The sequence below is a fragment of the Bidens hawaiensis genome, unplaced genomic scaffold, assembly GCF_021521415.1.
Source record: "Bidens hawaiensis isolate Kalapana, Puna unplaced genomic scaffold, B.hawaiensis_p1.1 tig00043728_1, whole genome shotgun sequence".
Classification (NCBI taxonomy): Eukaryota; Viridiplantae; Streptophyta; class Magnoliopsida; order Asterales; family Asteraceae; genus Bidens; species Bidens hawaiensis.
Window position 1 is genome coordinate 21,314 of NW_027497763.1, and position 23,117 is coordinate 44,430.

A 23,117-nucleotide genomic window follows, 5' to 3' on the forward strand; every position below is an offset into this window, starting at 1 on the left:
CTACCCACCAACTACCAGCAGGGCACGTGCGTAGGCTACTGTTGGTGGAACAGGAACACTGTTGCAGCCGGCCATACCTCCTTGGAAACCTACCTTCGGCTATAAATACCACAAATGGTATGATCATCATATCTTATCTCGTATTATCATATTATACCTGATATCTGCTCTAGCAATCTCTTAATATACATTTATATTTAAAGAGCAATCTAGTCTGATTCTCAGGCCGGAGGGTGGTCACAAGGAGGAACCCCCCCTTCTCAGTGACAAGCTCACGGTGTCTGTTTTGCAGGTTATCAGAAGAACCATCTTCTCAGGGTCTAACCCCTCGTGGGAAACATCTATCTAACCCCCAGGTTACCAGTAATCTGTCCGGGGTCCGGTTAGTGTTTCTTCAACGACGTAACTCGAGTATTTAACTATTTGTTGTTAAAGATACTAAGTACGACTTAAGTCTACTTAGCTTATGACTCTCTCTCCCTTCCTCCAAATGCATGTGAACCTCTACTTTGTTCGAGATGATAGACAATCACTAGCGCAAAATAACTAAATGTATTCATAATGTGCTCAACTTTGTTATTTTATTGAATTCCTACATTTAAAATGAGCAATAAACATAGTGTACAAATCACTAAGCATATGATGTAGATGTCATAATGCATAACAAATATAATTAAAAGAACAAACTCATTTGGCCTATTGTTTCTTGCTCGTTGTGATCCGTCCGCAAGGGCTTCACCTCCAAATGCATGTGTCTACGATGCATCCATTGGGAAGAGCTGCTCCACCTCAATGAAGGGCAATCCCAAAATGCGTATATTGATAATCTTAAACTGTCTGCATTACATATGTGATCAGTACTATAAAAGCCTAAATGGTGTCCTTCCACAAACACTTAATGTGCAAGTCCATATGTATTATTAAAGTTATATAAGATAAGTTTATTAATCTATAAAGTTTTAGCTTAAAACTTGATATATTACTAAACTTTTATATAAGATGCGCATCAAGTTAAAACCTGTATTAAAGTAAGAATTTATACAGGTTATAAAAAATATCAACTTTCTAAAATTACTGTAATATCAAATATACATTTTAATAATTTGTATGCGTTTGTTAATAGCAAAAAGAATTAAATAACAAAAACAATTTAAATAAAAAAAATTAAAACCAATTTTTTTTATTTAATTATTTTAGTTGTGTGTGTGCATTTTATGAGTTAGTGCATTCGACACTATTCTTATTTGGCCTTTCTCTCCAAATGATTTGATGCACACCCTCCTGGCTTCATGCATAATCTAATTCTAGTCTTTGATTTTGACACTTCTCCAAATTGTTTTTTTTTACAAATAACATCACACAAAATACAACTTACCATCTGTCTTCCCTATCCCAATAGTACCTAAAAAATGATTAGTATTTTTTAAAAAATACTATTGATTATAATAAAAAGCTAATTTGTAACATATATTCACATGATAATTAACGATTATTGCAAGACATAGTTAAAAAAACAGGGCTTAATTTGTGTCCAAAGCTTTCTAGCTGAAGGCACGTATGCCTAGAAGTGCACAAATCGGGTTTTTCAAATATCCGGTTTCGAGTATGGAACTGGGTTCGGGTATGACCGGGTATTGAAAAATCGGGTATTGGCAATACCCGGGTCGGGTTCGGACTCGTGTATTGACTCTAATAACAATATCCTATGCATCGGGTTCGGGTTGGGTATAGAACTACGTATTTTAAAACCGGTTTTTTAATACCCTATCTCCGGGTATTGAAAAAGTTGTACTTTAGCTTTTTTTCGGGCTTTTTTCCGGTATTTTTTGGGTATAGATTGAGTTTTTTAGATGTTGCAGTTTTAGGGGTATCTTTTGGGTCCTTTTCAGCTATTTTTCGGGTAATTTCGGGTATAGATCGGGTATTTGATAATCTAGGTTTCAGATATTGGAAAAGCCGGGTTCTGGGTATGGAATCGGTTCTGGTTTTCGGGTATTAAAAGGGTACAAATCGGGTTTGGTTCCGGGTACGAGTTTTGGTATTGAAATGTATACCCTATCCATGCCTGCAGGTAGGGTCGGGTACGGGTTCGAATATTAAAAATCCAGGTATAAAAAAACTGGTTTCGGGTTCGGGTTTTTTGTGCACCTCTACGTATGCCTAGGGTTGTTCACGAGTCAAACCCAAGTCAAGCCAAGATAGTTTTGAGTTTGAGCTCGAAATTAAACGAGTCAACTCATCTAGCCTCAAGCTTCAAAATTAAACGAGAGAATCCATCTAGACTTGAGCTCGATTTTAAAAGTTATTAAACATTTTACAACCTTATTTCATTTTGAAATGTTAAAAAAATAAAAAATTTAACAACCCATGCCATAAAAGGAAAGTAAATAAATAATAATAAAAAACAACCCACCCCTGACTCCCATAAAGACCTCATGATCACTCAACTCTTCACTTTACCATCTTTATGTATATCCAAACCCCACTCGCCGGAATTTCAATTTCCGACTAAAAAACCATCTCCGGCAGCCATTTTCAAATAATAATAATAATAAAGTACCATCTAATCATCATTAATCCTCACACCTCGTGATTTGTACCCCCATGGACCACTGTCTCTGTCTCTGTCCCAAATGTTCACCTATACATACACTTCCTCTATATCTATATATACTTAACCTCCAATTCACCAATTTCATTCCACTTAAACCATCAATTTTATTATTTTATTTTTTTGAAATAATAATATTAATAGTAAGTAGTAATATTATTAATAATAATGTTACGTGTTCTATGCTTTGTGTTCATGTTATTGATTCCGTACGGGTTATTCTTTGAATGAAGAAGCCCGTTACCTTCAACGGTTCAAGCTAGGGTTTGACTACCCGGACGGTTTTTTCTCCGGCTGGGTTGAACCGGTCTCCGGCGGTAGTCCCTGTAACTGGACCGGCGTCACGTGTTCCGAACCGGGTTTTGTTGAATCTGTTGACTTGTCAAATGCCAACATCGCCGGCGAGTTTCCGGCGGAGCTTTGTCGTCTCACCGGACTTAAATTTATCTCATTGTATAACAATTCCTTCAACGGCACACTCTCCGGCGAACTGTCCACGTGTCGGAGCCTCGAGCATTTGAACCTCGGTCAGAATTTGCTCACCGGCGAGACTCCGGCGAGGTTATCCGACCTGCCGGAGTTAAAATACTTGGATTTAACCCAAAACAACTTCTCCGGCGACATTCCGGCGAGTTTTGGAACGTTTAAAAAGCTCGAAAAGCTTTCGTTAGTCGATAATCTCATCTCCGGCGAGATTCCGGCGGTAATCGGAAACATTTCAACGTTGAAACATCTCAACTTATCATCAACCCATTCTTCTCCGGCGAGATTCCGCAGGAGCTCGGTAACTTAACTCACCTGACTCACTGAGTCGACTCAGTAAACTCGTCGATTTAGACTTGTCAGTTAACCAACTCACCGGTCCGGTACCGAGTTCTCACCGAGTTAACAAATGTCGTCCAGATTGAGCTTTACAACAACTCGTTGACCGGTGAGTTACCAGTCACGTGGTCAAAGATGACGTCATTAAGATTAATTGATGTTTCAATGAATTTATTAACCGGAACGGTGCCGTTTCAGTTATGTGCGTTACAACTTGAGTCATTACATTTATACGAAAATAAACTTGAAGGGAATATTCCGGGTATCATTTCAAACTCCAGTAACCTTTACGAACTCCGTCTGTTCGGAAACATGTTTTCCGGCGAGTTGCCGGAAAACTTAGGGAAGAACTCACCGTTAACGTGGGCTGATGTTTCGAATAATCTTTTCTCCGGCGAGTTTGTGTGCCAACGGCCGGTTAGAAGAGCTTTTAATGATACATAATAAGTTCTCCGGCGAGATTCCCGCGAGTTTCAGTAGTTATTGGAGCTTGAACCGGGTTCGGTTAGGGTATAATAATCTTTCCGGCGAGGTTCCGGTGGGGTTTTGGGGGCTTCCGAAAGTGTCGTTACTCGAGCTGGCTGATAATTCGTTTACCGGGGTTGTTGCGAAATCGATTGCGGGTGCCGGAAACTTGTCGACGTTGAATATTGCGAATAATAAGTTTTCCGGGGAGTTGCCAGATGAGATTGGGCTTCTGGATAATTTAGTTGAATTCTCCGGTGAGAATAATCGGTTTTCGGGTAATTTGCCCGCGTGCATTGTTAATGTTGAGCAGTTGAGTAAACTTGATTTGCGTAATAATGGAATATCCGGTGGAATCCCGATGGCGATTGATCGTTTAACGAAGCTAAACGAGCTTAATTTAGCTAATAATAAGTTTAAGGGTCGGATTCCCGAAAAGATTGGGGAATTATCGGTTTTAAACTATCTCGATCTGTCCGGAAATCAACTTTCCGGGGAGATTCCGATAGGGTTACAAAACTCAAGACTCAATCAACTAAATTTATCGAGTAATTCGCTCACCGGAGATATCCCGCCGGTTTACGCTAAGAAAATATACATCAGCAGCTTTTTGGGAAACCCGGGTTTATGTGGCGACATCGAGGGTTTATGCGACGGGAAAAACGTCACTAAAAGTACGGGTTACGTTTGGTTACTCCGGTCAATCTTCGTGTTGACCGGTTTCATTCTCATCGTCGGGGTCGGATGGTTTTACTTTCGGTGCAATAATATTAAGAACGAGACTGAAATCATCGACAAGTCGAAGTGGACGTTAATGTCATTTCATAAGTTAAGTTTTAGCGAGTACGAAATCATGGTTGCGCTCGATGAGGATAATGTGATCGGAACTGGGGCGTCGGGGAAAGTATATAAAGTTGTTTTGGGCAATGGTGACACCGTGGCGGTTAAGAAGCTATGGGGCGGTTCTAAAAATGAGGATATTGAGAACGGGCCGAGCTCAGGCTCGGTTGTTGATAACGGGTTTGAGGCGGAGGTTGAGACGTTAGGAAAGATCCGTCACAAAAACATTGTTCGGCTTTGGTGTTGCTGTTCAACGAAGACGTGTAAACTTTTGGTTTACGAGTATATGCCGAATGGTAGTTTGGGCGATTTGCTTCATAGTAGTAAAAGCGGGTTGCTTGATTGGCCCGTTAGGTATAAGATTGCGGTTGATTCGGCCGAGGGTTTGGCTTATTTGCATCATGATTGTGTGCCCGCGATTGTGCATAGAGATGTCAAGTCGAATAACATTTTACTTGATGGTGATTTTGGTGCTCGGGTGGCGGATTTTGGTGTTGCTAAAGTTGTTGATGGGAAAGAAAAGGGCGGGAAAGAGATGTCGGTTATTGCGGGTTCGTGTGGTTACATCGCTCCAGGTTCGAGCTTTTTACGCAACAGTATACAACCTTTAATGCATAGTGTACAAGTAAATATAACACATTTGCTTTAGGATTTGATTAGAGGTGAGTTTCTGACACGACACGAAATTTGCGGTTTTGGGTTAAGTTTAAACGGGTCGTGTTCGTATCAACATGGTGGGTTCTCGGGCTGATATGTTTTAAACCGTTTATTTACTTTTAAATTTTAAATGTGTGTATTTTTTAAACTAAACTGAATGAGGTTTTTATGCAAAAATTTAAAAACTTAGAAGTTGACATAAGTACATCAGATTGTATGATTAAAATATAACTGCTTTATATGCATTTGTATTTTTTGTTATAAAATTGAAAATTTGAAGTATTAATATGCAATAAAAATAAAACAAAAATAGGGTTAAACTGGCCGTGTACGTGCCAACTTGTTAATACTCGTGTCATGTTCGTGTTTGATATGATTTTCGGGTTCATATCGTATTCCGGCTGTAACCATTTCTAACTCATGATACGCAATACAAGCATATCGTATTCCGGCTTGTTAATAATCGTGTCGTGTTCGTGTCTGATATGATTTAGATAACTAAACAACTTGCTGCATGTTGCAGAATATGCATATACATTACGGGTGAACGAAAAGAGCGATATCTACAGTTTTGGTGTTGTAATACTCGAGCTCGTGACCGGGAAACGCCCTGTTGACCCGGAGTATGGAGAAAAGGATTTGGCCAAATGGGTATGCGCTACATTGGACCAAAAGGGTCTAGATGTGGTACTCGACCCAAAACTAGACGCGTCTTTTAACGAAGAAATATGCAAAGTTCTCAATGTTGGTCTCTTGTGCTCGAGCCCCCTACCTATTAACCGACCATCGATGAGAAAAGTTGTTAAGATGTTGCAAGAGATCGGTTGGTTAATCCCATGAAGTTTACATCAAAAGACGGGAAGTTAACGCCTTATTATTATGATGACGGGTCGGATCATGGTAGTGTGGCTTGAAAGAAGTGGAAGGTCGGGTTTGGTTTTCGGTTAATCGTCGGTTGTGGATGCATTGGCGAGTTGTACGGTATAACCGATAAAGCTCGGAAGGGGGGAGAAAGTTTTAAGTTATTGGTTTGGGGTGTGAGGGGTAGAAGATATGTTATGATCTTTGATAGTTAGGAAATATACAAGTGTTGGCATCTACCCATTTCATGTTTGAAACTTAGAATCAGTATTATATATTTTTTTTATTTTAATTTTTTGTGCTTGAAAATATGAGGGGGATTAAAAAGTCAGTAGTTTATGAGTTAATTAAGATCAACTTGTTAAAAGTTTGAATCAAACTAATAAAAGAGTTCACTGATAAAAAAAGATCGCATCCAAGTTTCAAGCATTGAGTTTGATTAGGTTTTTAAGGCCATCCTCTATGGTGGAAGCCCCTCCTCAGTGCCACGTGGGGACTGAAGCCCCACCCCAAAGATGCCCCTCTATGGTGCGGGGGCTTCGAAGCCCCTTAATTTTTTTTTTAATTTAATAAACTAACAAATTTTAATAATAAAATACAAACTTAATTAAACTAAAAAACATAAAAAAAACATACAAATAGAAAAAAATAAAATTGGAAACATAAAAAAAACATACAAATAAAATAAAATAAAATAAAATTGGAAACTTAGTTAAACTACTATTCGGCGTCCGAGTTCTCGTTTGCGTATTTTGCCATTATCCTTGCTTTTTTCTTTTTCTCCAAAAACGCCCGCGTGGCCGAATCTAGATGCGAGAGATCCTTTGCGAGGAGCTTGAAGTCCTTCTCTCGTTGCCGCTCCGATTTAGCCTTATTTATTTCTTCGTGCATGGCTTTGTATTCCGCATGCATCGCTTTTCTTTCTCCGTGTATTATCTTGAGTTCCTCTTTCGAGTGTTTTTTGTCCTCGCGAAACTCTTTAAGAGCAAGCTCCAAATTGTCAAACCGCGCGCTCACGTCGGAACTCATAGTGGATGTCGTTCTAGACGAAGACCCCCCCACCTCTAGTGTAACACCACGTCCCTAACCCTGTTAATTTAAGCTTAAAAATACTAACTTAAGAAGTACAGGGACCAAAGTGCAAATTCTGAAAATCTGTTCCCATCGCGATACGCGACGGGGTAACAATCAACCCATCGCGTAGCGCGATGAGCTTGGTGAGTCAAGGGACACGTGTTGAAACCGTGTCGACACGTGGCACAATATGACAGGCCACGTGTCATCACTGCATAAGGCGGTGTGAAATGGCGGCGTCGCGATACGCGACAGGCCACAAGGGACCTATCGCGTATCGCGATAGGGTCCAAAAACGGCTATAAAAGGGGAGGACGGGTATGAACCCCATTCATCCCAAACTCACCTTCATTTTCACATAGTTAACATAGGGAGGCGTGCCCAATAGCCGTGACGAGCCGACGTGCCATTTTCTCGTAATACGTGCAAGAAACGAAGTTGGAATTAAGCTAGCAATCACATAAGTGAGTAGATAAAGTCCTGCCTTATCGTGTTATCAATCTAAGAATCCGAACTAAGGTAGGAGTTATGTTTAAGTTATTTGAATTATAGCTTAGATTATCAATCGAGGCTATAACCTTTAACCTTGATCGTATTTTACAAACATTCATTCACAATCATGTTTTTATAAAACGTTACTTCATGATGAAGTAATGTTAAACAAAAGAGATATTTTGACGGGCATGTAGTAACTGGGAGGGGGATATCATTAGTAGTAAGTTTCTTGCCTAAGGAAAAGTAATTCGCATAAATCCCAATCAACCGAGGAACCCGTTTACTTACCTGGAGAAACTTACCAACGTGATAGAACCTATTAGGCCAAAGCATGCTATATCAAACGTCACATAAAATTAAGTGTTTTCATTCACAATCAGAGACAAACGATTTCAAGGTTAAGCTTACAATCATAGCTTAACATCATTAAAAACATTCATACGAACCTATTTATGTATAGGTTAATATCATTCACAGTCGATCAATCAATCGGTCAAGGTTTACAACACCGACGGTACAGGTGAATACGTCAACCTTTTTAATCAGTCAAACATATTTATACTCAATGAGTCAATCAATGTCTACATGAGATAATGAAATCTCTAAAACATTATAATACAAAGTAGAGAATAATATCAACTCAGACCGAATACGCATGTGTCTGGATCCAAACATAACTGTTAAAGCTCAATCAATCAATCAAAGGCAATGAAGCCACGAGCTTAAGCGGTCATGACCAGTTATCAGTTTAGGGCCGTTTGGCTCGGGGAATACCGTTGTGTGTGTAGGGCAGTGGTACATATACCGGAAGTAGAAATGCTTCCGCTGAGATTGTCAAGAAAACTACATTTGTATTATATTGTCATTCAAAATGTTTTATTGAGTCATATGTGTTCACCAGCATATAGCTGACGTATTTTTCCAACCCATTGCAGGTAATTAAGCATAAGTAGCATTAACAAGGATTGGAGTCTTAATGAAGATAGAAGCGCGTACAAGATGGCTCCATTTTTGATATAAAATCCCTGTAATACGAAAACAAACCTTTTGTAAACTAATACTCGGGTATTTAATTCCCGAGTAAATTTTCAATGTAAATTATTATTATATTCAACTTAAAGTCTTCCACTAAAATTAACCCATGAACTCTGATATATTTACAAAACAGGTACCAACTTGTGGTCACAGGCTTAGGCCCTAAGTCGGGGTGTGATATCTAGCCGCCTCCTTGGCCTTGTTTCTTCCTATCAGACGTGGCAACTTACCTGGTTCATCAAAAACAAATTCGGGATCAATCTCGTTTAAGTTAAATTGAGAACGAGCATCCGACCCGGCTTGAGATGGCGATTGATCGGCCGAAGTAGACGTTGTTTTTGATTGTTTGGACGGTCGCGGTGAAGATGTCGGGATCGGATGCCACTTTGGCAAGCTCGTGCATTTCTTCCAAATTTCAAACATGCCCATGCCGAAGTGGTGACCATGAAGGCCCTTGTATTGTTTCAACATAGCCTCAAGAAGGTTGACGTCGTTCGTGCCGCTTGGTCTGTTGTTCTTAAGGCGAGTGTGAATCATGGAGAAGTGGTTCATTTTTAAAACCATTGCCTTCCATTTGTTGGAGACGGAATCGCCCCCGCGGTAGTGACCGCGACCCATTATCTCAAAGAACTTCTCACGTATTTCTGCCCAAAATATCGCGTTGCGTTTACCGTCACCTAAGACGGAGTCTTCGGATGAGTCGATCCACGCTTGCGCCAACGTTGCTTCCTCATCTTCTTCCTATTTTTTCCGGTCGTGCATTTCGGTTGGTGTTTGATCGGCAACAACCTTCTTTTTATGGCTTCGTTTGCGACGAACTTGGGTGTGGGGAACTTCGGTTTCGGGAACTTGGGTTTCGAGAACTTGGTTTTCGAGAACTTGGGTTTCGGGTATTGAGGTTTGGGGTGTTTGGGTTTGTGGTGCCGGAGGCATAAACGACATTGTCATTCGATAAAACATATCGTTGGGAAACGGTTGTACGTTTGGAGGCATGGCGGGTAGATGTTGGTTGGCATAGTAAGGTTTCATAGGGTCATTGTTGTTTGCGAGCATAGTAGCCCACCACCTTTGAGCCGGATCCCGGGTTTGGGTTGGTGTTCGCGTTTTGGTTAGGGTTTGAGCTCGAGCTCGTGTTCGGGTTTTGGTTCGGGTTTGGGTTTGTGCTCGAGCTTGTGAAATGTGAGAAGGGATCCATGGTATAGAGTTGAGGGTTTTTTTAGTGAAATTTGATTGAAATTTGGTATTATTTTGAGTGAAAAATGATAAAATGGGTTAGTATTTATAAATAAAAAATTAGTTTTTTTTACAAAATAGCCGTTGGAGGGGGAGGGGGATCCACCATTTATGAACGTTGGAGGGGGGGGGGACCCACCATATTTCAAACGGCGTCGGCCGTTGAAACCACCATACCCACGGCGCCCCTCCTTAGACCGCGCCCCACGACGTTGTTTGGCACCCACGACGCCCAAGTTTTTCACTCCTCCACGCCCCATAACGAGGGGTCTAAGTGTGTAAATGAGCTTGTTTACACAATATTTTATACAGAAAAATAATTATATAACAACTTTGTTATAAGTTAAAATATAAAGAATATAATTACTAATAAATTTATGGTCAATGGGAGAAGACAAAGCCTTTCCCTTTAAGCATAAAAGGTTGAAATGGTTTGAGTTTAGGTTTCACAATAAAAAGAATTAATTAAAAGAAAATTCGCTGTAAAAAAAATAAATATAATATTATTACATGTGTTCCCCCATGACCTATCTACACAAAGGTAGTGACAAGCAAATCCAAAATACTTTAAACATCCTTAGGCCACCCTCATTGCAACCCAATGATGATTTAAGTTGTCACGTGACATTAAATAAATAAAAAATTAAACTTTTATAGTTGATTTATCACAAACAAGTTCATCAATACAAGCTAGTTTGCAAACTATTTTATGCAATTACTAGTTAATGTTTTTTCATCCTTTTGTTTTTTTTTTGTTAACAATTAATATAATATACAAATTAGTTTTTGTTTAATAACTTAAATTGTTAGTTTAAAAAAATCTAAAAACACAATCTTGTTCAAACACTTCCCAATATAAATTTTATTAAAACGAGGTTAGTTCTAGGGCTTTCAATCGGAATGAGGATACAAATCGATTGATGTATACCTCAATTGAAGCATCCTTTAGTCGTTTGGAGCACCGTTTTGAAGTAAGTTTTACATCAATCGACTCGTATCCTCATTCTGAACGAAAACCCTAAAACATCAATTTGACATTTGAAAAAAACTTAACGTCGTCAATTTTTTTAATGAAGATCTAATGAAAACAAACAATGTGAAAGTTGGGACCGATGACAACTATTTTCTAAGTTGAGATTATTATCGGCCAAGTGAATTAAGTTGAGATATTAAAATCCAATTTACCAAAATAAATTAATCAAGTAGCTTTTGATACATTTGGGTCCCTTACCCCCGATGCTGCTACGTTTTTAAAAAGAGTTCAGCGATTTGTACACGGTAACTCAACGATGTCGAAGAATAATAACTTTGTTTTCAGTAGAATTGGTTTTGCCATTCAAAAGGGGGTGGCAGCGCAGCTTGCTGCCTCTCTATTATAATTGGATCGTTATTTTAATTAAATGAAAGTATTTAATTAAAAAAAATCAAAGAATTGACCAAAAGTTCTGCAATGTTTTGCAAAGACTAGTCACCGGAAACTTGTGTATGAAGAACACGATAATAGAAGTGACTTTGCGGTTGTGCATGGTCACGCACACTAAGTTCTAACTAAATTTGAAGAACTGATCATATTATCATGACGAATACATGTCATGCATAGGGAAATCAAACTGAATAACTGGTTTCTAAAAAGGCTGGCTAGTGAAAATCGTTTCAAGAAACATTAGTTGTTTATGGTTTCATGAAACCAAAAAAAAAATAGATCTTGATCAAATACATTGGTTTGGTGGTGGTCTATTGGCAAAGGCGAACGCTTTAAACACCTGGATTTGGGAGGAGAAAGTCTTGGGTTCAAGTCCTACATGCGACAAGGATTAAAAAGAAATTCGCCGTTCAAAAAAATGTTATAGAGAAGACAACGGACGGTCAAAATTGTCAAGAAGTTAGAAACAATCTATTCATCACCTCAACTTTCTTACAACTTACAACAATGAATGCTTACCTGATATATAGGTCACGTATCATGATATTCTGAATTGATATTCCGTTAATAATGATTTGACATTCAAGATAACTAGTATTTAGCACCCCCCACGTTGGCAGGGGGGGGGGGGGGGGGGCGACACGAATTTTGGTTAGTTCATTCACCATAGACGAACCAGTTGACCCCACTTTTGAAAATAGTGGCATTCACATACATTAAAACAATATGCTGCAACCAATCAGTTTCACACACTTTGTGAGCAATGGACCAAATCACACTATCAGAGAACATAACCTTTCACCCAAAAAATTCGGTGGGGGGTTTTGTTGGATCCTAATAAGGCATACATAGACATGATAAACGCAGGTGTGCAAAATCCACAATGTTACCCGTGACGAGTTGCTAATGTTTCCTAAACCGGATATTCATTACACTACGATCACGTGCGCAACCTGATTCCTTCAACGGAATATAATGGAGCCGAGCAAGCATTTATTGCATAGTGCCTGAAAAAAAATGATAAAAAAAAAAGGAAAGGTGCTAAACACAATTGATAAAAAAAAATATGATTTGAGGTATAAAGAGAGACTGACATGCATTTGTTGGAATTTTAGTCATCGTAAGATACCATGACAGTGCAAGGCCCACAACCTCCTTCAGAAAAAAAAAACCCTGCATTTTAAGGAAATTAGAGCAAATGTTAGTTGGCGATTCAAGTATTTATATATTTGCATGCATACCTTCGTTGTCCACTTTTTGTCTACTAATAAATTTGGAGACTTGAAGATTCCATGGGCTAAGAGCCTAAGACAATTGATTCCCTTTGCCTAACACAAATAACGGATCTGAGCGTTTTTGCATGTTTAAATCTTGATTTTACAGAATCACACTCTTCATTTTAGAGGGTAAACTCAAGAATCAAACTAGAAAAATAAGTAACCATCCAAAATTTTTTTTTACAAACGACATTCAAAGCCATGCGTAGACTCCGTCTTTTATCCATGAGCCTGCTAGTCAATGTATAAGGCGAAACAGAACAAAACCACATCCAAAGTCGCGTATACCCGTTTAAAAAAAACATCAATCAAAACGGGTCAATATACATTTATCTGTTTTTATTTAAAAAAATAATGAATCCTTATTAGAAAAAAAGTCAACTTATTCTTAGTTACCTTCTTTGTAGATGGAACTCCAGTTTCTTGTTCATCCATATGATCTGCAATGCCAATATGTACCATCAAATTGTAAATGACTGAGTTCTCATAATAATAAGGACATCTAAATTACCAGTTAGATGTTAAATTAATAAGTTGGTAACATTAACACAAAGTAATAATCATCCAAAAAATCCAAGCCTTAAAAAAAATAGATTCGTACTTTCAAATTTCTAAAGAAAATATTTTCACATTTCTTGTTTCATCGACACCGCTCCATAAAACCCCACAGTGAAAATTTCTTAAATGAATTGCTGGAAATGATAGCGTCTTTAAAGACATATGGCCAGCTATGTTTTCAAATGATCACGTTTTGGTTAAACCTGTAACTAATGCTTTTAACCCTAAAACTCAAATGTTACGACATTCTAGTCTCATTTAAAATCTTATATAAACGACTATTCAAAGACTCATCACAAATGATTATATATTTCCAACAACCGAAGTTCCAGATGTTACATTTTCATGTAAATCGCCATTCTATAAATGCATTCTTAACATCAAGATGGTGTGGTAGAGTGTTTAGCTTATAATTGTTTAACTTCAATTCAATGAAAGGGATGGAAATGGAACATAAAATAGTTATAATCTTTCAAGAGTAGTATTTAAATATTCGATGCATTTGGTTGAAAAAATAATCAATTTTAGTTTGTAATTTTGTTAAAGAAGTTGGAATGTTGCAACGTGGTCATGGAAATGGCGGGGGCAACAAAAGTCGTGGCAAAAGAGGTCACAATAATGCTAAGTGACGGGTCACGACAGTATCTAGGGTGGTGATTGTGGTGGTGGAGACGAACGACAAATGAACAGCGGGTGACAAGTGCGTCAATCTATGGTGGTGGTGGTGGCGATAGTGGTTGAGATCATGGCAATGACTTGGTGGTAACAATGATGAGGGTGGGCAACAACAATGTGGTGGTTATGAACAAAACATTTCTTTGTCAATTTATTTGGTTGATTCTTTAACAATTTGGAAGGATTGTTGAATTCTATTATTCACTTATTTGGAAGAATATATGGGAAATCATTCAAATTTCAGTTTCATATTGTACTCCAACCAAAAATGTTATCCATTGAATTCAGATTCCAATTTCTATAAATATTGTGGGAAAAAAGTTAGGCTAGGAAAAAAAAAATTTAATTGAACTTATTGGTTCATCGGATTTGAATGAACCAAACGTTCTGAAAGCGTCCGTTGAATTCATATTCTAGTTATAACTGATTTTACAAACCAAACACGTTAAAAATATCTTCAGATTTCAAATTAATTGAGTTTTGAACAACCAAACACACCATTCAAAGAAACTGATGAAATAAACAGTCCTTGGTCGGTTATCAACTTTTGTGGCTTTGGCAAAAACGAATATCCCGGTACCCCCATTTTAATTTAATTATTATTCCACCTTCGTCAAATCTTCATTTTCCTTCCAAACCTCACATTTTTCATTTAAATTTTCAAAGATGTATACAACAAACCCCATCAAGACAATATTGGGAGGAAACAACCCATAAAACACACATATCGTTTTGATGTGAGAAATTTGCCGGGGTAACACCTAGGTATGATCCACTTTTGATCGCATTCGCGTTCAAATCGTTAAGAATTTTTCCAAATTGTTGGGAATTGTTTTTGTTTCAATTTAATATCTAAAAATTATGTGTCTGTGACTTTGTGTTGACCTTACAAGGACAATGTGATTAATATAGAGAACAATGAATTTCAATAGTAAATGTTATAAAAATTGGTTTAACTTTTTACAACATATGGAAACAAGATTACATATAAAAATTTATCAAAACATGCATATTAAAGTTATGATGATTATTATTATCTCCCATGATCTTCGAAAACAAACAAACACATTTACATAGAAATGTTAATACCAGATTGCCTTATGATTGATCGAAACCGCAGGTCAGGAAATATTTGATGGTCTTGTTCTCGTTATAATCACGATTTCAACACCATCTCAGTTAAAGTTTTGGAGCCCATGTTAAAAGGATTTGGTCAAAAAGTGTATCCTTTCCAACTTTCTTCTAATTTTCTTATATAAAAAAATGTTCTTTAATCGATATTATTAGCGTACTTATGTATGCATGGTTGCATGTTTGGTTTTTTCTTGACTCGTTTTAGAGGGATTGAAATATGGAGGATTGAGAACCTCCAATCCGTACCTTTGTCAACATCCGATTATGGTAGATTCTACTTTGGCGATTCATACATCGCCTTAAAGGTGATTATGACCTTTAAAATATTATATCTCAACGGGGTGATTATATATTTATATTTGAATGATTTGTGTATTTGCAGACTGGAGGCAAAGTAGGTGCGCATACATATGATATACACTTCTGGCTAGGCAAAGATACTAGCCACTAAGCCAGGTATTGCATCCTTTTATGACATGTTTGTATGTCTATATGTATGTGGTATGTTTTTGTATAAATGATCTGAATTTATTATGTGAACTAGCTAGGGTGAATCTGGAACAGCAGCTGTGTAAGCGGTTGAGCTCAATGCAGTTCTTGGAAACCGTGCAATACAATATCGATAGCCTCAAAGTCATGAATCTAAGAGATTTTTGTCATATTTTAAACTGTGTTTAATGCCACTAGAGGGAGGTTTTTCAGCTGGAATTAAGACATCCGATGGTGAAAACTTTGAAACAAAGTTGTACACATGTGAAGGAAAACAGGCGGTCAAATTGAAGCAGGTCCCGTTTACTCGATCAACACTTAATCATGATAAGATCTTCATATTGGAAACCAAAGATAAAATATATCAGTTCAATGGTGCAAACACAAATATGCAAGAAAGAACCAAATCATTGGAGGTTGTTCAACTTAAAAGGACAAATATCGTGAGGGTAACTGTAATGTTGCATTAATTATTGGTAAAGCTTACAATTTTAGCTAATAATTTTTGTTATTATTATTATTATATGATTTCCTTTTGCTATAGAGGACGGAAAGCTACAATCCGAAGGGCAATCAGTATTTGGTGGATTTGCCCCCTATTAGCAAGAAGGTAGCAAGTGAAGACGATATAATGCCCGAGAAAACGCCTCCCAAACTTCATTGGTATAGTTTTGACAGCTGGCCCGACCCGCCCATTCCGACCTTTGATTCTGCAGCATTGCTGGAGGTCAAATACAGGATGTAATTGGAGAACTTTCTAAATCGTTATTACGCACCGATCAAAGCTATGTATTGTATTGTAGTACACATATGTTTATTTGGGTCGGTCGAGCAAAACGATTGGAAGATTAAAAACCACCACGCAGACTGCTGAGGTAGACTTTTTATCAAATAAACTAAGATTCATTTATTCCTTCAATATGTGAATTGGTTATTGAGTTTTTTTTGTTCTTATAAACATATGTAGGAGTTCATTGTGAACCATAATGTGTCAAAGTTGACTAGTGTGACACAAGTTATTCAAGGTCACGAGACAAATCTGTTTAAATCCAACTTCGGGTCATGGTAATCGGCTTCATCAGCTCCTCCTTTTGAGGATGGTATTGGAAAAGTAGCAGGTAGATTCATTCAGACCCTTTTACTTATTAACGGGTCGATTTGGGTTTGCTGTTATCTCAAACGGGTTGAACGAGCTTAGAATAGCCTAAAGTCTATTTTGAAATGACACAACCTCTTAAATAAGATTATTGATGTCATAATGGTTTGTTTTGGCCCGAAACTGTTTCAACATAGGCTTGTAAACGAACTGAACACGAATGGAGCATGTTCGTTTGTTTAACTTTAACCGAAAAAACGATTGAACCCCGACCAATTAAACAAACAAGGTTTTCTTGTTCGTTCGTAAACAGTATAAACAAACAGTTTGCAAACGTTAACAAACCGACATAATTAAACATTGATGAATGAACACAGAGTAGGAGATCACTAAGTTTGAATTTTAATTAAAAGGAAGTAAAATATTTCAACTTTTGGGCATGGTTTCTCTTGCCTTCTTTTTATATACAAAATAACATACGAAAAATGAGGAAAAAAGACACGATCCTTGCTAAAAAATGTGTAGGGCCTCAATGAATAATTGAATATAGACAATCTGGCATATCCCATTTTCATTATTATATGCTTACTAAATTCAAAATCACACACGCACGCACGCGGTCGCGCACAAATAAACTCAAAATCAAAATGGGACATATAATTCTCCTTTACTAGGTCCTACATAAACTCGGTTGCGTTTCGCCCATAAGACACGTAGACTCGTGCCGAATTTTGTCTTGTTTGCAAACGTTAACGAACAGACAAAATTTATCTTTTTTCTTTCAACAATGGTTCGTCGGATGTTCAGTTCGTTACATCCGGTCTTTAAATGAAAATATTATTTATAAAGTTTGTTAGGGGTTTTTCTTTTCCGAACAACTTTTCTTTTAAAAAAACAACTTTTATTTGTGTAGGAGAAATGAACCCAAGACGGCCTAAGCCCAAATTCATTACCAATTGCGGGTTACTTGGTAATTTTTTCATTTATGTAATAAAAAAACAATTTTGAGATTATCGCATGCCTGTCATTTCCCAAAACAAACACACATTAATGGCAGAAAATGACGTATTAATGGCAGAAAATGGCGTTTTGTAAGTTGATTGGCGGTTTGCTTTCGGTCCAGTCAAAGATCAGGGAAGGCAACGTATGTATGGTTTAATATAATACTGTTTCATGTCAAATCAATTTTCATTACAATTTATAGAAATTATTTTTTACGTGAATCTAGGTTTATATATAACGATTATATTATCTAGGTTTGCATTTAATGTTGTGATTTAACAATTATATTATTACTAGTTTATGTAAATATCTAGGTTTAGATTAGATATTCTATTGATTATTATTTAATATTTTTATTTATTTACTTAGCTGTTTGTTGGGCTTTTGGGGTTACCGGTGCAATTGAAGGTCATGTCTACATCGCCCAACAGCGAAGGGTTAGAATTTCGGAACAACTCATTGACTGTGATAACAATGGTGATTTCAATGCTGGCTTTAATAGGGGAAACCCGTACAGGGCGGTCAAGTTTATTCTAGCAAACGGTGGTTTCGTGTACATCCTGCCGAATTATCCCTATGTTGCTCAACCGATGAACTGTGATCCAGCGAAGGTATTATTTTACTTTTCATATTTAAGTTCACTAAGCTAATGTTTGTCTATTCAATTGAATTGTAGGAACGTGTGTAATTGATATCGTATTAAGAATTGTGTGCGACTAGGGCTGACTAAAATATATTTATTTTACTTTAAAACTAGGATAATTGGTTTTAAACACTCCCAACTTTGACTCGTTGGTAGATAGCACTTCCAACTTACGAAATGTTTCCCAACACTACCAACTTTTAACGTATTTTCTTCTAGCACTCCCGGAGTAACGAGACACTAACTTCGTTAGTGTTTGAGGTAAAAAATGTCATTTTTCAAAGTTCAAGGGATAAAATGAAAATTTAATTTATTATGTGTTTCACCATCCCTCTCCACCCAACCACCACCCCTCTTCCTTGCCAACAACCACTGACAGCCACCAACCATCACAGTCAGGGGCGGACCCACATAGGTCCGATCGGGGTCCCGGGACACCGATGTTTTTTAAAAATTACTTAGAGACGGTATATTAAATTTTGTAAGGACCCCATAAAAATTAATACTTGGAACCCATACTATTATGATTGAACTGGTACAGTGGAAAGTCCCTTGTTTTACTTGTGAGAGGTTGTAGGTTCAAGCCCCACCATACTCCTTTTTTGTTGTTTTTTTAATATCCTAGTCTTAGTTATTTAGTTAGGGTATTTGTGCTTTTTGTTAGTTTCTCTCATATAGTCATTATCACCATGCAACATATATAATGTTAACATGGATTTTGCATATTCTTTTATCATTTACTTTGTGTATGTATATTATAATTAATCATTTATTTGTGTTAGAGTTATTTTTTCATGTTTTGGTCAATTATGTAAGACCATATATATAGATTACGTTCATGTTTTTCGGGTATGAATTAAAAGTGTATGTTTCATCTAGTTTCTAATTTAGATTCTTTCTACTTACTCGTTTCCAATGACACCATAGTTCCGTGTTTTATTATGTTCCTCGCCTCGACCCGACCCGAATAACGACCGACCCGAAAAATTTTGTAAACCGAAAAAATTGGACCCCATTGACAAAATATCCTGGGTCCGCCACTGATCACAGTTGCCACCACCACCACCACCATCGGAACTATATTGCAGAAACTTGGAAACATAACAAGCCTTTAACAAATCTACCCCGGATATTACAACACTTACACCAGCGGTTTTCCGCCAGAAATCGATAACATATCTAACCTCCGTAGCTTCGGCGCCGCTAACTGCGGCCTCTCTGATGAAGTCCCGCCTGAAATTGGAATTAAAACTGTGATACCTTATTCACAGGCGAGATACCAGACTCGTTCTGGAACCTCAAGAACCTCACTTTACTGAACATGTTCCGTAACAAACTTCACGGAAAAATATCGGATTTCTTCGGTGAGTTATCGGCTAGAGGTGCTGCAGCTCTTAAAAAACAACTTATGCCGACAGTGTTGTAATACCCGAGGTAGATTTGTTGAAGGCTTGTTATGTTTTCAAGTTCCGGCAGTATAGTTCCGGTGGTGGTGGCAGCAGCTGTGGTGGTTGGTGGCTGTCAGTGGCGGTGGTGGTTGGTGGTTGTCAGGCAGGGAAGAGGGATGGTGGTTGCCTGATTGGGTGGAGAGGGATGGTGAAATATATAATAAATGAAATTTTGATTTTATTCTTTAAACTTTGGAAAATGACATTTTTTTACCCCAAACACTAACGAAGTTAGTGTCTCGTTACTCCGAGAGTGCTAGAAAAAAATATGTTAAAAGTTGGGAGTGTTGGGGAACATTTCGTAAATTGGGAGTGCTATCTACCAAAGAGTCAAAGTTTGAAGTATTTAAAACCAATATCCCTTAAAACTATATTCCTTTTGAAAGATGCTCAATAAACAGCTGATTTGATTATATGTTGCTTTGTTGATGAAACATGTTTATTGATTAATTGTTTTAACTAGGGGTGAGCACGGTTCGGTTATTGGGTGAAAAAACTAAAAAATCTGTTTTTCAAAAAAGCTAAAAAATTAGCCGAACCCAAACCTAAAAATCGGTTTTTTCAAAAAAACTAAAAAATTAGCCGTCGGTTAATGCTTCGGTTCAGTTTTTTCGGTTATTCGGTTTCGGTTCGGTTAATTCGGTTTTTTGCTCACCCCTAGTTTTAACTATGCTTTTTAGCGCATCTGATAACTATGGGTCGGAGATGGGTATTTTCAGATATTTAAAATTTAATTTGAGTTGTATTGTTGTAGATGTGTAGACTATACAAGGATAGCGAAGGAAGATTAGACACTCTTGGAACAAGCTGTTAGAAACGGCCCGATTGTTGCTTCCATATATGCTTCGGGTCTACGCCACGCACACAATGTGATACGGGTAAAATAAAAAGTATTATTATATTCCATAAACGAGATTAACACATGTTTAGGTCGGATTAAGTGAGGATTAAGACCCATAAGTTAAATATAGTATTTTAAGCTAAGAATGAATGGAATATATATACATCGTAAAGTATGTGAGAAGTGAGACGGAATGCAGAAATTCCGGTGATAAATAACGGAGAAACGAATGTTTTCGGTTAAACGTGTGAAAATTCAACCCGACATCGAGAAAGTGTCCAGGGGTGAATCCATTTGAATAATTTAGAGGATCGAAAACCGAGAACGCAGAGCTCGAGCTTATTCAACTAGTTTTGTACACGTCGCGTGCGTTGTACGTTAATGCATTGTCAAACATGATGAGTACAAAATTAGTTGTTATCGATGTTTTAATGTAAATTTTATTCAAGCCCGACGCATGAATTATAATATACAAGTCATTAATGCAATAATGTACATTTAGAATGAACATTTTTTTTCTGATTTAATTCTTAATTTCAAATGCACACTCTACATCTTTTGAGCTATTTACGTAATAAACTTTTTTAGCACCCATATCATCTTAATATATATCACTTCTTTAATAAATTAGTGTTGCCTATATTATCGAAACCAATAGTAGTGTTTATTTTATTGTTTCAGTTGATGTAAAATTCAGTCAAAACAAGCGAATATGTTTACAGTTTACTAGTAATTGGCTGACCAAACTCCAAAGACATATTTCTACTAAATTAATTAACACATAAATTCATACAATTCATACTTTCTTGACTTTAAGCCAATTTAGATAACCATGGATGAGGGACACATAATTAGGTTTTTACATGCTTAATGCCTTACAATGGTTATAGATAGATGTCTTTTAAGAAAAATTCTTAGTAGCACTTTATTGTTACAAGGTACACTGTATAAAAAGTACATTTATGTTTTTGGTTAGGTTTTGTTTTACTTTAAGCTTTTATTAAAAAAGATTCCCCTTTTAAAGTTAAAACGTACAACGGATTCTTGTTATATTATCCTTTTACAGTGTACGACCAATGTATGTTTTGGACGGATTCTATTTTACTTTCAACGTTTATTAAAATAAAAGGTTTTAGAGAATTAAATAGATAAGTTTATGTATCTTATATTCCTAATTGAGGGGAAATCACCTTCACGATTATTCGACTAAGGTAATAAAAACTCAACTAGACTCATGCACGTTACAATGGGTTTCAAAGGTTTACACTTTACTAGAGGGTAAATGGTAGTTCGAACTTCGAACTATAACATTAAATTTTATAGTTTTGCCTATAACACAATAGGAGAAGATGGTATTAGGAGAATCAATTCGAATACACTTTTAGTGTTTGGTTACAATTAAGCCACAATGATAGCTAGTTCATACAGACTTTTGAGTCAAATAGTATCTTATCAAATATCTTTTTTCTTGTTTATTGATTATTTGATATTGTTTTATGTGAACGAAAAAAATATGAAACCTACAAATAATAATAAAAAATTATATCATCTATTAGAGTGATTAATGCAAATTAGTAGTTTTGAACACGATCGTTAAAGCACATGTACCAATGAGCTTGTAAAAGTTGATATTATCCCGTATTTGAGGTTTATTATTTAGATACAATAAGTCAAATAGACACCATAAGTTTGGATGAGTTGTTTTTGGAAAAAAACAACACTAGTTTTATTAAGTTTGGAGTAACACGGAACCGACATTGAGGTGAAGATCGTCAATTATTTATTAACGGAAATAATAAGTTAACGAGACAAATTTAAGTCAAGAACGGAATAAGAATAAGTATTTTGACGAAATGTATTTGAAAAATACAACGTCACTCGAAGTAGCGGGTTCGTTGGACCGAGAGACCGAAATGCGATCGCAAAACGCATTAAAACGCACTATATAAGTGGGCCTAACCCCACATATTATTCATTCTTCCACACATTTCTGCATTATTAGAGAGAGAGTAGAGAGAGAGGCTAGAGGATTCCGGCAAGGTGGCCGGCGGCCGGTGTTGGTTCGCGGTGGCCGGTGGTGGTCCGACGCGGTGGTCTAGTGGCGGACGAAAACCCGTATTCTACCTGGAACCATTTTTCGATGTCCCGAACGCGATGGTAAGCTCCGTTTGTCATAAATCTGAGCTTAAGTTTGTTAAAAACTCGTTTTAAAATCTGGACAGATTGTATAAGTCCCGCATGTCCGCAAAGATCGGTCTATAACTAAAGATCTAACGGTCCGATCATCTTGATATTTTTACAGAGGGTTCATAGCCCATAGATAATAATTTTGTATGGTGGAGATGAGGATCGGAGCTACTTAAGCTAGTTTTCTAAACCCGTTTTAGTGTTCAGCTTGCTGGGCGGATTTTGAAAACACAGCTCTGAAGAAATGTAGA

The 23,117-nt window shown here is 37.1% G+C and overlaps 2 pseudogenes across 1 annotated transcript; both read left to right on the forward strand.

Annotated features, from left to right (window-relative positions):
- Positions 1–2,779: 2,779 nt before the first annotated feature.
- Positions 2,780–6,560, forward strand: LOC143594505 (uncharacterized; annotated as a pseudogene). The gene is made up of 2 exons (XR_013146346.1): positions 2,780–5,313; positions 5,919–6,560. The product of XR_013146346.1 is annotated as an uncharacterized LOC143594505 (transcript).
- Positions 6,561–15,183: 8,623 nt separating this feature from the next.
- Positions 15,184–16,847, forward strand: LOC143594503 (villin-2-like; annotated as a pseudogene).
- Positions 16,848–23,117: the final 6,270 nt, after the last annotated feature.